General features: G+C 40.2%; 1 pseudogene; it reads left to right on the top strand.

The window, feature by feature from the left end:
* The first annotated feature begins 11,502 nt into the window (after positions 1-11,502).
* Positions 11,503-15,560, top strand: part of LOC101676917 — a 41,051-nt pseudogene continuing 36,993 nt past the window's right edge.

Below are 15,560 nucleotides of genomic sequence, written 5' to 3' on the forward strand. Positions count from 1 at the left end.
ATCGTTTGGTATGTTTTAATTATCCCTTTTAGCTAAATGGACAATGAATAATTTTCTTATTATCATTTTAATGTCTCTAGTGATGTCCCCTGTGCAATTTTTGATATTGGTAATTTGTATTATATCCCTTTTATTTCTTGATCAAGGAATTATCAATTTTATTAAATTTTTCTAAGAACCAACAGTTGACTTGATTGATTTCTTCTTTTATTTCTCTATTTGCTGCTTCACTGCCTTTTACTCTTTGCTCCTTCTTGTTTTCTACTTTGAGTTTAATTTTCTCTTCATTTTCCAGCTCGTTAAGGAGATTGATTTGATTTTAAACCTTTATTTTTCAAAGAAAGCATTTAATGCTATAAATAACCTTCTTACTACTGTTTTAACTGTATCCACAAATTTTTATGCAATGGGTGTTCCTTAACATTCCTTTCAAAATAAGTTCCCATTTCTCTTGTGATTTCTTCTTTGATCATGGATCATGCCTTTGCTTTCTCTTCATTTTTTTTTTTAAAGAATACTTTAACTGGATTTAGAACTCTGGGTTAAGAGGGTTTTTTCAGCACTTAAAAAATGTCATTGCATTGTCTACTTGATTAGAATCCAGTTTCCATTGTTATACTATTCTTCTCTATGGACTATGTCTTTTGTTTTGTTTTGTTTTACTAGCTGCTTTTAATATTTTCCTTTGTTACTTGTTTTTAGCAATTTGACTATGATGTGGTGTTGTGGTGCTTTTTTCTATTCAACTTTCTTTGGATACCTTGAGCTTTTAGGAACTGTAGCTTGATATTTTCTATCATATTTGGAAATATTTTAGCCTTTATTTCTTGAAATATTTTTCTGCAACATTGTCTCTATCCTCTCTTTCTGGGACTCTAATTACAAATATGTTCTTGTTATTTTTAGTTGGTGCATAATACTGTAATATTCTTCAAGTTTGCATTTTGTCATTAATAAATTTGAATTTGTTGACACCTTCAATAGACTCTTCTCTTTAACCCATATTTTATTGAAAAAACAGTCTTTCTACATATGGTGAGATTTCTCAGGGATATTCCTCAGGAATAGTCTACTCCGTGAAGGTTATTAATAATGCTTTTGTGTATGGAAATATTTAAATAATCGAGTCAATATATGTTCATCTACTGTCTCTTTTTGTTTTATTGAGATTATCATTCTTAGAAAATATTTTATAACACAAAATTCATCAAATAAATTCTCACTATCTGATTATCTTCAATATTTGGCCAACAATTGGAGATGCTGCAAAATAATAGGTTTTTCATTACAGAATGTAAATTTATCCCCCAAATGGAAGCTCATCAAAAAATTCTTCTCCCAAGTTAAGAAATTACAAAACACAATTATAAAATTGCAAAATTAAATCAGATACATTGTTTGAGCTCTCCTTGTTTGATTTGTTCATTTCCTTCCTGGCTTTTATAGTGATGAACTCAATGGCTTCCTATTCACACACTTTGTTTTCAATAATTCCAATTTGCTAAATGCTTCAAAGCTTTATGTTTCTTTGGTCTTCCCTTCATTGAACACTTGATTAAAGATCACAACTGATTTTGAACAAATTGCAACAAGAACAAATAGAGGACTCATTCACAAACTAGTCCAATACCATTGTAGTGCACTAGATTGATTTTCAAAGTAGTTTTTCAAAGAGTCAAGCATTTGTAAAATCTGGCTGATGTTGGACAGTTAAGAGGAAAAGGTACATATTGTCATGTTTGAATATCTTTAAATTCAATGTCCGCTTTATCAGCAAATATTTGTTCACTTATTTCAGGTATTTTATTAGCTCATCTTGTTCCTTCTGCATGTATTCCTCAGATGTAATCTTTGATTATCTATTCATATTTATAAACGAAGCCTATTTTGCTTAGTATAGGTTATTACTAAGTTTTCTATGTGATTGTTAATTCTATCTCCAGCAGCCAAAACTGGTTTTCCACTACTGTCCTGGTATACCACTTAATTTAAATTAAATTTGAATGTCTTATTTTAAATTAAGTATTATTATTATTAATAGTTGAATTAAAATAAGCCTGGATTGGTTTGATATACTTCTGCTTTTTACTTTCAGATTCTTCCTGGTCTAGTGATGTGGATGACACAGGTGCACTGAATAGAATTCTCACTTTAACATGTGGTTAACTCTGAAAGTCACACATGATAAATCACTTCTCTTCCAGATCCTTTACAAATGCTATGCAACTAATACTTCCTGTCCACTGACAGTTGGCAGAGTGCTCACTGAATAAAATGAAGTGTGCTCAGACACAAGTGGTTAGGGACAGCTATCTCTTCACGTGATACTTTATTGGTAAAGCCATACTAGCCACTTTAATAATATGGCCCAGCATTTTAGTGGCTTATCCCAATGGAAGAATGTTTCTCACTCATGTAACAATCACAGTAGATTTTCCTAATTAGTGAGTAGCTATCTTGACCATGGTAGTTCAGGGACCCAAATTCCTGCCAACTTACAGTGCCATAATTTAAATGGGTTCCTCTGTTGCCTCAGTCTTGATGGCAGAACAGATAACTTCTTTTTTTTTTAAAAGATTTTTATTTATTTATCAGGGGGGGGGAGGAGAGCGAGCACAGGCAGACAGAATGGCAGGCAGAGGCAGAGGGAGAAGCAGGCTCCCTGCTGAGCAAGGAGTCCGATGTGGGACTTGATCCCAGGACACTGGGATCATGACCTGAGCCAAAGGCAGCTGCTTAACCAACTGAGCCACGCAGGCATCCCGAACAGAGAACTTCTTAAAGGTCTTGGCCTATAGGTGATACACATCACTTCTGCTTAAATTCTGTACTTGATTACAGACCACATGGCTACACATGTAGGCCAAAGGGACTAGAATATGTAGTCCTTGAGTGGGCACCCATGTTTCAATTGCCATTCCATATTATGGAAAGACAGCACAATTTTTGCTTAACAGCAAGCACTCAATGTCATTGATTCTTAACCTGCTACACTACACTAAAATAAATTCCAAATGGTTATTTAAATATTTTATGAAGTAGTTAACTACAATCACAAAGTCTGTCTATTATGACACAAAATCTAAAACTCATAAAAGCAAAGTGTTAGTTAATTCACTTACAAACATGTGCCATGGTCACCAACAAAGGTGGCAGGGGTGGGTGGGTGGAGGGAAGAACTTTTGACTCAAAATACAGGTAAAAGTGATCCTTTCTTTAATATATGAGTGGTTCTCATAAATCAAGAAGAAAATCCCAACAGTCCAAAAGGTAAACCAGAAAAATGGTTGAGAGCTCACCAAAGAGGAAATATGATGATTCTAAGCAATAATATAAAAATAAAATCAAAATAAGATACCAATGACACAAATCAAATGATTTACTGACATTCTGGTATAGGCTATGTCAAAACAAAACCTCATACACTGCGTTCGAGGGTGTAAATTGATAAAATCTAAGCATATTAGTTTATCAATAGCTCTAGAAATTTGAAAGGGGATATCCTCTGGCCCAGTAAATCTACTTCTAGAAAATTATCTCACAGATATGAATCTTGTGTTCTGAATAAAAGACATTTATTCATTTAGCATTATTTACAATAATGCTCTTTATAACAGTCTCTGCTTATGACGAAAAGACTCTAAACAACCCACCCACGGATCAATAGGATTATGACTAATTTATGTTTCACTCATAGACTGGAAGATTAGAGAACAGTTCTAAAGAATAAAATATACATATGCACAGACATGTTAAGATCCTTTGATGTATTATGAAAAATGAAATTTTCACACACAAATAGTATATAACATTTATGAAAAACATATACTTACAAGTATTTTGAAATGTGCAAATGCATAAAAAATGGTTTGTTAGGATGAAAACCCATTTTTCATTTAATGTAATTCTAACTTTTTATAAGGAGAATGTATGCACCAATTACTTTTGTAATTAGGGAATGGAAATAACTAAATTAGGTGTACAGGTTCACAAAAGCCTTACCTAAGAACTATGCTGCTGGATAATCCCCTGAAAGGTAAAAACTGCCAGTTGGAATTCATTTGTATGTGGGTGGGTGTGGGTATTTGTGTCTGTGAACAAGCCAAATTCCCCCTATAAACTGTGAGTCCTGTAGAACCTGTACAAATTTTATGCACCTTTAAGAAGTGTTTCTTGTATTAACTTAGCTCCTGAGAGGACAGACACACCACAAACCAGTTTTGCTCAAACTGGTGCTCCCCACCATTGGAAGATCCCAGGATCTGGGCACGAGCTGCAGGAGCTCAAACGGACTCTCTTAGAATTTCTCCAGAAAACTGTGGGTGGGGTAGGGTGGAGACGGGCGCTCTGTCTAGTAGCTGCTGTCTCACCTGCCGTCAGATTAGAGAACAGATTAGAGAACAGAGGACATCCTTACCTTCCCAGAAATGAGCCTCAGTCCCTCGAAGGCTGTTCCTGAGCCGAGTCTGATCACTACCCAGGACCCGGCCTGGAACTGAGAGCCGATCTGGAACCAGAAGCCAGACTGCAGCCAGAAGCAGAGCAGGGTGGGGCCAGGACTTCTTGTCAACCAGAGAGAGGGGTTGACAGCAGTCATCAGTGGGCACTGGGGTCAGAGTGGCTGGGATCCTCAAGGGAAGTTCAGAGCAGCTCTACAAGAAAGTGTAGTGCAGGGGTCAGGGGCCAGATCCAAGCCAAACATCCAGTCATAAATCTTTGGGGGGGGCCCTAATCTAAGTGGAGACTGGCATCGGGAGGTTTTCTGGAAGTGTTCTAGGTGTCAGAGCACAGGCTGATCGCAAGCCAAGCAGGGAGTCAGCCCCGTTCCTTGGGATTGTTGGACCTGGTAGAGATTTAAAGAGAAAGATGACCCAGTAGGTAAAAAGACTTGAACACAGTGAGTAACGCTGATAAATTACCTCCTAATTCCATTATTCTGGAATAATAGCAAACCACTTCTCTTAAAAAACAGAAAGAATGGGGGGGAGCAGGAAGAATTAAAAAAAAAAAAAAAAAACTTGTGTTGTAAAATTAATGAGTTAAAACATTTTAAAACGTTCTGGCTCTCTCCAACCACATATCCTTCTCATCAACCTGCTGAGTTGGCTCCTGGGGTAGAGCATGTAGGCTGGGCTGCACAGCTCCTTGGGTCCTCTGATTAGGACTCCTGCTTGGGTAGGACTGTGAGCTCTATTCTGCAGTATGCAGGCTTTGAATTTGCTTCCCTTCCTGGGTGTAGTAACAAAACACGGTCCGAAGCTGGTATGGCTGGTTGGATGGGTACCTGAATCAGGCAGAACTTGCCACCAAGTTTGTTGAACCAAAAGGCCCCTGGCTTGGCTCTGGAGATCAGAAGTGCCACTGGCTCGGCTCTCTGTGCAGCTGTTACTACTATATATTGGGGCTGTAGGATTGTCTATGCAGTGTCCCAGGTACTCTGGTTAGACTTCCTGCTCTGGCAGGACAGAGGGCTGTATTCAATATTAGGCAGGGCTTTGAGCTCACTTCCCTGCCAAGGCAGAAGGACTGAACAGGCTCCCAGGTGTGTATGGCTCATTTACTGTGGACATAATCCAGCTGAGCGGCTCCCTGGCCAGACAGGGCCACCAGCTCAGCTCTGCAGATAGAGCCACTGGCTGCCATGCCTATTTGCTTGCTCCTGCAAGAAGAATGCTGTCAGCCAAGGTCTGAGCATGAGTTGCTGTAAACTCTACTCCAGCCCCTCCATCTCAGTCCCACCCCCATGGATCAAACCTCACAGATTTTCCCCTGTGATCCTTGTGAGGCAAGACCCAAATGGGCCCTGCAGGAAACATCCCACAATGCCAGGAGAGCTAGATGTTCACCTTGGGCTCTTTTATTTTTCCCACCAGAGAAACCATCAGCCCGAGGGGAGGGGAAGAAGAGGGCTGCCTCTCAGCGCATCCCGGTGCTGGCCTGTGGATGGGTGACGCCATCAGAGTGTAACTGCTCTTCTTACCCTTCTAATTCAATCCCTTTTCAGTCTCTGTGTTCCGGGGGAAAGGGGGTGCTTCAACCCTACCCCCACGTCCTGGATTTTCAAGTGGTGTCTTGCCTATGGACAGTCGCTAATTGTTCTCGGGAGGAGGGCTGCATTTGGGAGCCATTGTGTTGCCATCTTGATGAGGTCACTCCCCTCCATGCCTGGTTTCATCTTGAGACCATGCTTTCCTAACAGTTCTTTGGACTTGATCTTTTCCTAGAGCCATTTCTTAATTTTAGCCTTGTCTGCTATTTGAAGAGATGGGGCACTTTCAAACAAACCTAGCAGTTTCCTCGTGTTTAACAACTTGTCCTTTAACTTCTGTCTCCCTCTTCTTTATGTTGTGCAACAAACTGCAAAAGGAAGCCAGATGGCACCTGCCCCAAAAGATTCTTAGTTTAATCTTCCGGCTGACTCAGGGTCTTCTCTAGTTCCCAGGATACCACAGTATCATGGCCATCGACCGTGCCTCTCAACTTTTGGCCACCATATAACAGGGATTCTCTTTTCACCAGTCTCCACAAACATATTCTCCTCACTTTCCGCCTCCGTGGCAGCCTCCTCAAGGGCCACAAGGTTGTTAGTAGTAGCTCCAAGGCCTTTGGCCTTTCATTAAAAGTCTCCTTAAGATGTTCTAGCTTTTCCCTACTTTCTCAGTCCCAAAGTCACTCCTAGATTTGGGGGGTTTTATTAGAGTGACAGTTCCAATGTCTATATTAACTCTCTATTGTTCCCTAAGAAATTAGCCCAAAACTCAGTGGCATAAACCAATAATCACATTTACTGTCTTTCTTATTTTCTGTGGTTAAGGAATTGGGGAGTAGCTTTGACTGGGCGTACTATCTCGCAGTTCTCGTGAGATTTAGTCAGATGTCAGCTGGGGATGCACGTATCTGAAGGCTTGACTGGAGCAGGTAGAAGATTCATTTTCAAGGTGGCTAACTCATGGGGATGGCAAGTCTCAGTTCCTCTCCACCTAAGCCTCATTACGGGGCTGCTCATGGTGTAGCTGCTGGCTTCTTCCAGAACAAGGGATCCAACTGTCCTCTTGTCCTAGCCTAGAATGTCACACAGGAGCACCGCTAATGCATTCTGCTGGCCATAGCAACGCATGCTAACACAATGTGCAAGAAGACTAAAGGGCATGACCATCAGGAGGTGTTGGTCATTGAGAGCCATCACTGAGTCCCACTACTGTTAACTATTTATTGATTTCTACCAGAGTTGTGGGTCATATTTTCCATTTCTGCATGCCTAGTAATTTTGCATTGGGTGCTGGGCCTTGTTGACGATGTATGTTGAGTACTAGATTTCTTCTTTGTTTCCTTTAAATACTGTTGGACTTTGATCTGACAGGAAGTTATGGATGCATCAGTCTGATTTTTCAAGACTTGTTTTTAAGCCTTGTTAGGGCAAGTCTAGAGTAGTCATTAGTCCCAGGGCTGGTTTTGTCATAATATGAGGCAAAACTGGAGTTTCTATGGAAAAGGCCAAATGAGGACTCTGCTTTCTGGCTGTCCAAAACATCCACCAGCTCTGGATGAGCTCAGGCAACTTTTTAGCATCTATTTCTCTAGTTATGTTTTGCCTCAGCTCACAGAGTTTTACCCCATGCATGTGTGGCTCAGTGTTTAGTGATAGGCTCTGGCCAAGCTTTGCCTGACTTCGAAGAAGTTGATCATCCACATCCGTGACTGGGGATTTGAAGACAAACTGAAGGGAACCCAGTGTACATTTCTGAGGCACTATATCTCCAGAGTTCCCTCTTCCCTGGCACTCAGCCTCACATATTCCAGCACCCCCCCAACCCCCTGCCAAACTCTGCTTGGTCTCCTCGACTTGGAGAAAATGCTGTGCTTTGTTTAGAATCTCCTTCCTGGGCTGCAGTCTAGAAGATGTCTCTAAGGAGGTCAGAGAGGTTCTATGGTTCACCTCATTTGTTTTCTTTTTTCCAGGGATCATAGTCCTCCACTATTTATTGCTCAGTTTCTGAAGATAATAGCTCAACACATTTTGTCCCATTATTTACAGTAAGAGGACAGTCTTCTATTTATCTCATCAGAGCTGGAAACAAGTACCCTATCTTTTTTCCTACTTATGTCATTCATTTTGCTATCTAAGTTTACAGTTTGGGTTCACTCTAGTTCATCTCCTTGAAGTAAATTAATTATATGGGACTTCAATATATCTAGAGCATCCCTTTTCTCTCTCAATAAATTAATAGCCATATAATGCAAAAATATGATCTTACAATTCCCTTGATTGTCTCTTAAACTTTCTAAAATAACAACAAAAAGATTTTGCTCTAACAAAGTAAATAGGTTTTCAAGGAAGTTGCAAAAGAGACTGAATGCATACTATGCCAGTTGCCCAGAAAGTTCAGAAAAGTTCTTCCATATAACATTTTGCCTTCAAATTCCAAAGAATACATCACCACTATACATAATATCCTTTTATCCTACAAATCTGCAAGATAAGATGACTTTTACCCCTATTCCCATCCTCTCCCCCCTCCCAACTTTTTTCTTTTTCTTTATGGATAAAGATCCTTACGGTGATTTAAGTATAGCTTTGTTGGTCAATGTTTATCAAAGTATATATTCATAGCATCTAAAGTTAAAGAATTTGTTGGCCATGTAAGTATCAAACTGTAGGGGTGCCTGGCTGTCTCAGTAGAGTATGTGACTCTTGATCTCAGGGTTGTGAGTTCAAGCCCCATGCTGGCTGTAGAGGTTACTTAAAAATAAACATTTTTTTAAAAAAATATCAGCTGAGGGTAACTTAAAAAAAAAGAGAGATAGGGTGCCTGGGTGGCTCAGTGGGTTAAAGCCTCTGCCTTCAGCTCAGGTCATGATCCCAGGGTCCTGGAATCAAGCCCTTCATTGGGCTCTCTGCTCATCGGGGAGCCTGCTTCCTCCTCCTCCTCTCTCTGCCTGCCTCTCTGCGTACTTGTGATTGGTCTGTGAACTAAATAAATAATTTTTTTTAAAGAAGAGAGATAATCAAATTATAACATGTCTATCCTTATAGTGAAGAATATACAAGCATTTAAAATTGTCACTTTGATTTGATACTCAGTCCATGACTTACATTTGTTATTGTTTTTTAGGTATGTACACACGTATCTGTGTATACATATATACACACATACTACATACATAATACATAATAAATACTTACTATCTGATGCTATGCAGAGGAGAATTGATATTTCTGGAAATTATATATTTAAAATTATCTTTCTGCTTATTTTTCTAAAGTCAATAGAGACTGTCAGCCTTCATTTTCTCTTTGTGCTTAGATAATTGCAAAGAATATATTCTTTTCTCCAAAAAGAAAAAGGCTTTAAGAATTCTAAAGTTCAAGATTTTCTCAGAGGGCATCTGACCTGAATCACAGTGGAACAATTGCGGACTTCATCATCTTTATGCTGCACCGGCGATGCCCTGAGACAGAACCCTTTTGACCAGATTTTCTTCAAGAAGCAGGGCAGGGACAGATTTTCTTCAAGAGGCAGTTCAAGGACTGAGTCAAAATCCAGGAAGAGCCACTGCAACCACATTTCTTGTTAGGCATTTCAGTCTTGATAAGAAAAATAGACTCAGAGAATATCCTACTAAAAGAGGGAGGGTAGATGAGAGGTAGTTGCCAACGCTTCTTTCTTTTTGACAACAGTAATAATAAATCTCTTTTCTAGTGTTAAAGGCATGCAATATGCTCATTGACTTCACAAATATTTTTTGAGCATTTGTATTATGGCAGACATTCTTGTGGGCACAGACCATAAAGCAAAGAACAAAATAAACAGAAGTCTCTGTCCCTCTGTCCCTTACATTCTAGCAGCTGAAGAAGAAAACACACAAAATAAGTAAGTTAGGAGGTGATGATTGTCAGGGAGAGACTTAACAGCAATTACCAAGAAGTCCAGCAAGACAATGTGAGACCTCATCCCTGAGTAAGAGAGTGTGTGTATATGTACGCACAAGTTACTGTCTGTGCATGGGTCCACGTGTGTTGGTGGGCAGGGCAGGAAATTGCCACAGTGGTTGATGACAAAACTGGGGGGGGAATGAAAGTTTATTCTTTTTTTTTTAAAGATTTTATTTATTTATTTGACAGACAAAGATCACAAGTAGGCAGAGAGGCAGGCAGAGAGAGAGAGAGGGAAGCAGGCTCCCTGCTGAGCAGAGAGCCTGACCCGGGGACTCAATCCCAGGACCCTGAGATCATGACCTGAGCCGAAGGCAGTGGCTTAACCCACTGAGCCACTCAGGCGCCCCTGAAAGTTTATGCTTATAAGTATATTAATGTACATTAACCTGGAAAGCAAATTTAGGTAAAGGAAGCGCAATTCCCCTACACATTATCAATCGTGATTACAATTTTATTTGCTTTTCTAAAATGGCTGGGGATCAGCATCAATCTTCTGAGTATCAACAGGAAACTGACTGTGAATTATAAATTATGTACTTTATTTTAACCAAATGTATTGGATTTAAGGGTTCACTGTAAGGTTTTTAGTAAGTAAAAAAAAAAAATTTTTTTAAATAGCACTAACATTCCAGGGAGACTTCACAATAAAAAGCCCACACCTTATTATTTTGCCATAACAAAAGTCTTCACTCACTGGGCACTTGAGCCAAGCCCTCCAGATCTTCACCACACTCTGGAATGTTGAAGGATAATCTTCAAAATGCAGGAATCATGAAATTTGTTCTATGGGATACTACCTTTTTGAAAGTAGAAGAGAAAAAGGAATTCCATTTCCATAATGTGACACAACAAAATCTAACCAAAAGTACATTTTTCTCAAGTCTGGTGTGATATCTGTGCCCTAAACAGTCGAGGAGAATCAGCCTATCAGACACAACAAGGCACGTGGAGGTAAACTGACTTCAGGAATATACAAAACCCAGTATCTAGCAACATAGAAACATAGCAAATGGCGTTGGCATGTGCTTTCAGGTAAAATAAGTGATTATATTTTGTACAGGCATGTCAGATGTCCAGAGCCTATCTTCAGGGATTCAGAAGGGTACCATTTTTTTTCATCCTCTGTTATAATGTGTTGCACAGTTCCTTTGCAAGTAAGGAATGAGTAAATATAATCTATAATTTCAATACCCTTTTCAACAATACTTACAGATTTTCTACACTCCTGGTGGCTTATTTCATCTCAAATAGACAAATGCGTACAAGACAAGCTATTAACCCCACAGCACTTTTTTATTATCTTGGTGAAATGCATTACAGTTTCAGGTGACTTCAGGAATGTTGAGAAATACTTTGCCCATTCCCTGAGAAAAAGCTTCATTATTTTCTTCATATGAATTGTGCTCCTATTTGATTCCTCCTATATTAGCATTTTGAGACCAAAAACTTTTCAGCAGACTTTTTTCTAGGGTAGAGCTCTGCTTCTCATAGGCTAGTTTTTCTTCACTTTGTCCCCATTGCCATTGGTTAGAGGGCCTAGGTGATTTTGAAGTTTCTAATCAACAATGGCTACTTGCCTCAATTTGGCTAAGGCGTCCTCCTCTGACCGAAGGAAGAATCGTCAAATCACCGAGGGCTGGCAGCACCAGAGGGTACATATATGAAGACCCAAGATCAACTGAGGAGGAGTTGTGCTGCACATTACCACATTTATTCTGGTGTCAGCTGTGCTGGGAAGCAGTTGGGTATACTTACCAGTAAAGTTTGAAGGCGCCTAGATTTCTATGTACCCCTTCAGAAATGCAGAGATGATAACCCTGTCTGTGCCTTTTGAAAAGAGCAGAGGTAGTCATCTTACTCAAGGAGGATCACAAGGGCCTTCCTCCCTTTCAGTCACCTCCTCTCCTGGCCACCTCCCACCATGGATCACAGAGACAGTGCCCATCACTAAACAAGAAATTATCTTATCTACTGCTCAGTGACCCTGTTCCACCTCCTAAAGATCAGAGACCAGCTCCACTTTGGCCCTGTGCAACAAATCCCAAGGACAAAATGGCAAAACCCAAAGCAAAGGTTCGTACTATGTTTATTCACAATTATGAAGCACAGATCTTGACATACTCCTTCCCGTGCATGTGACATTTATTTTGACAGGTAAAGAGTCTCCTCGAGTCAAGGAGACATAAATGTGACAGTTTGTGTCCATTATCTTGGATCTCATTGGTGGGGTCTTTGCCTTCCCCAATGCAGATACTCTTTCAGCTGACTCCTCTTAAAATCCCTTTTGTGGTTCACGCCACACAAACTCCTGCTGAGGTCCCCTGCCCTCCAGAGAGGGACACGTCTGTTCACGTCTGTTCATGGATCCACTGATCCATGAAATCACATATCCTTACTTTCTAAGTGGCATGTTTTTCTGCTGCCCTTCCTCCTTGCCGTGCTAATGGCTAACTCCTGCCAAAGTCCTACCTTCAGAATTCTCAAGGCAAGAGTCTGCAAGTCTCTCCACCAGGAGGAGGAGAGAGGAAAAGCCACTCACAGACTCGCATGCACTCACATATGTATGTTTTCCTGATGTATGTCAAAGAAAACTTCAAGAACTCTTTATTCCTTTTAGACTGTTGGAAATTGCCATCACTGAACTTTATGGACATAAGGAAGAGTCTATCACCCACTGTTCTCAGCTGAAATTCTGTGAAAACAGGGAAAACTGCATTCCTATTTTGCTTTTCAGGTCTGGAAGTTATCGTAAAACAAAAAACAAGACCTGAATTCTTCATACATAACGCAGCCATTGACACAGAGGGAAAACCACCAGACAAGCAAGAAAATCACAATTCGCACACTGTCTCCAAGTGCTTCCAGCTGCGCCTCCAGATAAAAGTAGCTTTACCTCAGTATAACTTCTGGTTGCTCCACTAGAAAATGAAAAACTTACATATACACATACCTCTAGAATATCTGAAACAGGATGGCTAGACTATTTAGAACAGTATCTCCCTTATCATTAAATTGAATGCTAGAAATTAAAACATTTTATGATCAAGACATCACTAAATTACCACCTCCTTAAATGCAGAGGCCATTTCTCACATTTCCAAAGCAAGTGCCCAGAAGTTTACCAAATGGATAAATTTTTGAGTCAACTTAAAATGAAAGAAATACTAAGATGGAAAGGATGTGAATGACACTCAAATATTTCTGCATCCTATTCCCCAGAACTCATGACTATGCTTTGTTATGTACCAAAAGAGAATTAAAGTTGTGCTAAGATTGCTAATCAGCCGACCTTGAGACAGGGAGCGGATCCTGGGTTATCCAAGTGGGGCCAGCGTACTCTCCAAGCTCTTAAAAGTGGTAGATACTGGGAAATTTCTCAGTGTTTTCCATTCCACAGTTTTTCTTTCACCTCTAAATGAAATTGATGAAAGTGGTTAATTTTCACTTTTATTCCTGAAACCCAGCACAACAAGATTCTGCCCCATGATGGAGATAACTTTTACGTATATAACATGCAACCGCAGAAGGAAACTGAAGCACATGATGTTTTGCCAAATTCTTTGCTGCACACGTACAAACGTGTGTGTGTGTGTGTCCAGGTAATTGTGCGTTGCTTACCCAGCCATATCAGTGAGGAGAACTAGCCTGCAGCTCAGAGCCTTCTACCTCTCTGCCATGCTCAGCATATCTATCATCTGCAGATTAGTTCCCATGTCACAAGATGGCTGCAGCCTTCTCAGGACCCCATACAGACAAAACCGCATTGAGCAGAAAGAGGGGGACTGCTTATCTATGTGCCTCTGATAACAAGAGAAGAGCCTTCCCTCCAAAAACACGAAGGCCTCTCACATGCAGTGGCATGTCCGCATCAGATTCAATAACTGACAAAGGAACTGGGTCACAATGATTGGCTTAGATCCATTAGAATTTCTTGCTGGGATCTGGATACTGTCTCTTTCTCAAGGCGCATGAGTTAGGGTTAAACACTGGAATGCAATAAAGGCTGTACATCCCGAGAAAAGGTGGGAACAGCTTTTCAGTAGGCAAACAAGATTAGATTTTTATTTTGGGTAACACTTCTGGAAACTTCTACATGCTTCCCAACGTGTATGGAAGAACACCAATTGTAACTGTCCACAGCCAATCTCAGACCACCTTGACTATCCTATCCCATGCCAGGAATAGTGTGAGACTTCATCTGAAACTGTCTAAATTAACTTGCTCCATTTAGTCTGCTTTTTACATGACTAGAGAGGAAATAAGGTGGGAGCAACATCTATTTCTTCTGAGAAATTGGGCTACTCTATCCACAACCTCCTCTGGAAGAACATACACAGTAGCCTGCAACATCCCTTTCATGTATGCCATTGAAGGTTCTGCTGGCCACTTCACAACAATGCTCAAGACAGCCCAGACCTAACAGTCATTGCACACTGCTTTCTTTTAGATAGAAAAGTAAGTTGTAAAGTAATATAAGCAATCTTTCATCTAACAACTATTGAACTCCTATTAAATTCTGTTGCCTGGGACTACGGAATTAATGATTGCCAGACATAAGTCATGACCTTGTAGAGCTTGAGTCCAATAAGGAAGACAGGCATTATTGGCTAACAGTAACAATAGAAGCAAATGTAAAATTATCGGTGATAAGCGCCAAGAAAGAGCTGCAAGGCAGGTCCACGAAGGCAGACTTGAGAAGCTAAAGCTTGAGCTTATATTGCGGGAAGTTAGGAGTCCACCTGGTAAGTAGTGGTGAGGTAGAAGAGTGATCCAGACAGAAGGAGCCTCATGTGAGAAGACTCTGTGGCAAGAGGTAACATGGCCAGAGAGGTCGGAGCATAGAGGAGTGAGGGAGGTGGTGCACATGAAAGCCAGAGTCTAAGGGAGGGGCCAGATCATACAGGCACTGGCAACTTATGTTTAGAAATAGAGTCTTTATCTTCAATGTAAAGGAGAATTTCTGAAGTGTCTTGTCTAAGCAGTGGTATCAACAGATTCATATTTGAAAGGGTTATTCTGCCAGGGTGAAGGTCAGATTGCATACAAGAAAGCCATTTTTAAAGCTAATAATGCAGTATTCCACATTTTAAAAAAATGTTCAGACTATGGCGGAAACTGACAGAAGACTTCAAAAGATGTTTTGAAGGTAAAAATTTCAGAATTCAGTGGTCGATAGGATGAGAGATAAAATAACCTGTCCAAATGAATGGTGGTGCCAGTCAATGAAAAGGGAACATAGAAATAGGACTTGGAGTAGAGCAGATATCAAAGCTTCCCTATGACCCTGCAATTGCACTACTGGGTATTTACCCCAAAGATACAGATGTAGTGAAAAGAAGGGTCATTTGTAAAAAAACAAAACAAAAAACAAACAAACAAAAAAAGGGCCATCTCTACCCCAATATTTATAGCAGCAATGGCCACGGCCACCAAACTGTGGAAAGAACCAACATGCCCTTCAACGGATGAATGGATATAGAAGATGTGGTCCATATACACTATGGAGTATTATGCCTCCATCAGAAAGGATGAATACCCAACTTTTGCAGCAACATGTGCGGGACTGGAAGAGATTATGCTGAGTGAAATAAGTCAAGCGGAGAGAGTCAGTTATCATATGGAT

This window comes from Mustela putorius, unplaced genomic scaffold (genome assembly GCF_011764305.1).
Source record: "Mustela putorius furo isolate JIRA1106 unplaced genomic scaffold, ASM1176430v1.1 tig00003988_pilon_pilon_pilon, whole genome shotgun sequence".
Lineage (NCBI taxonomy): Eukaryota > Metazoa > Chordata > Mammalia > Carnivora > Mustelidae > Mustela > Mustela putorius.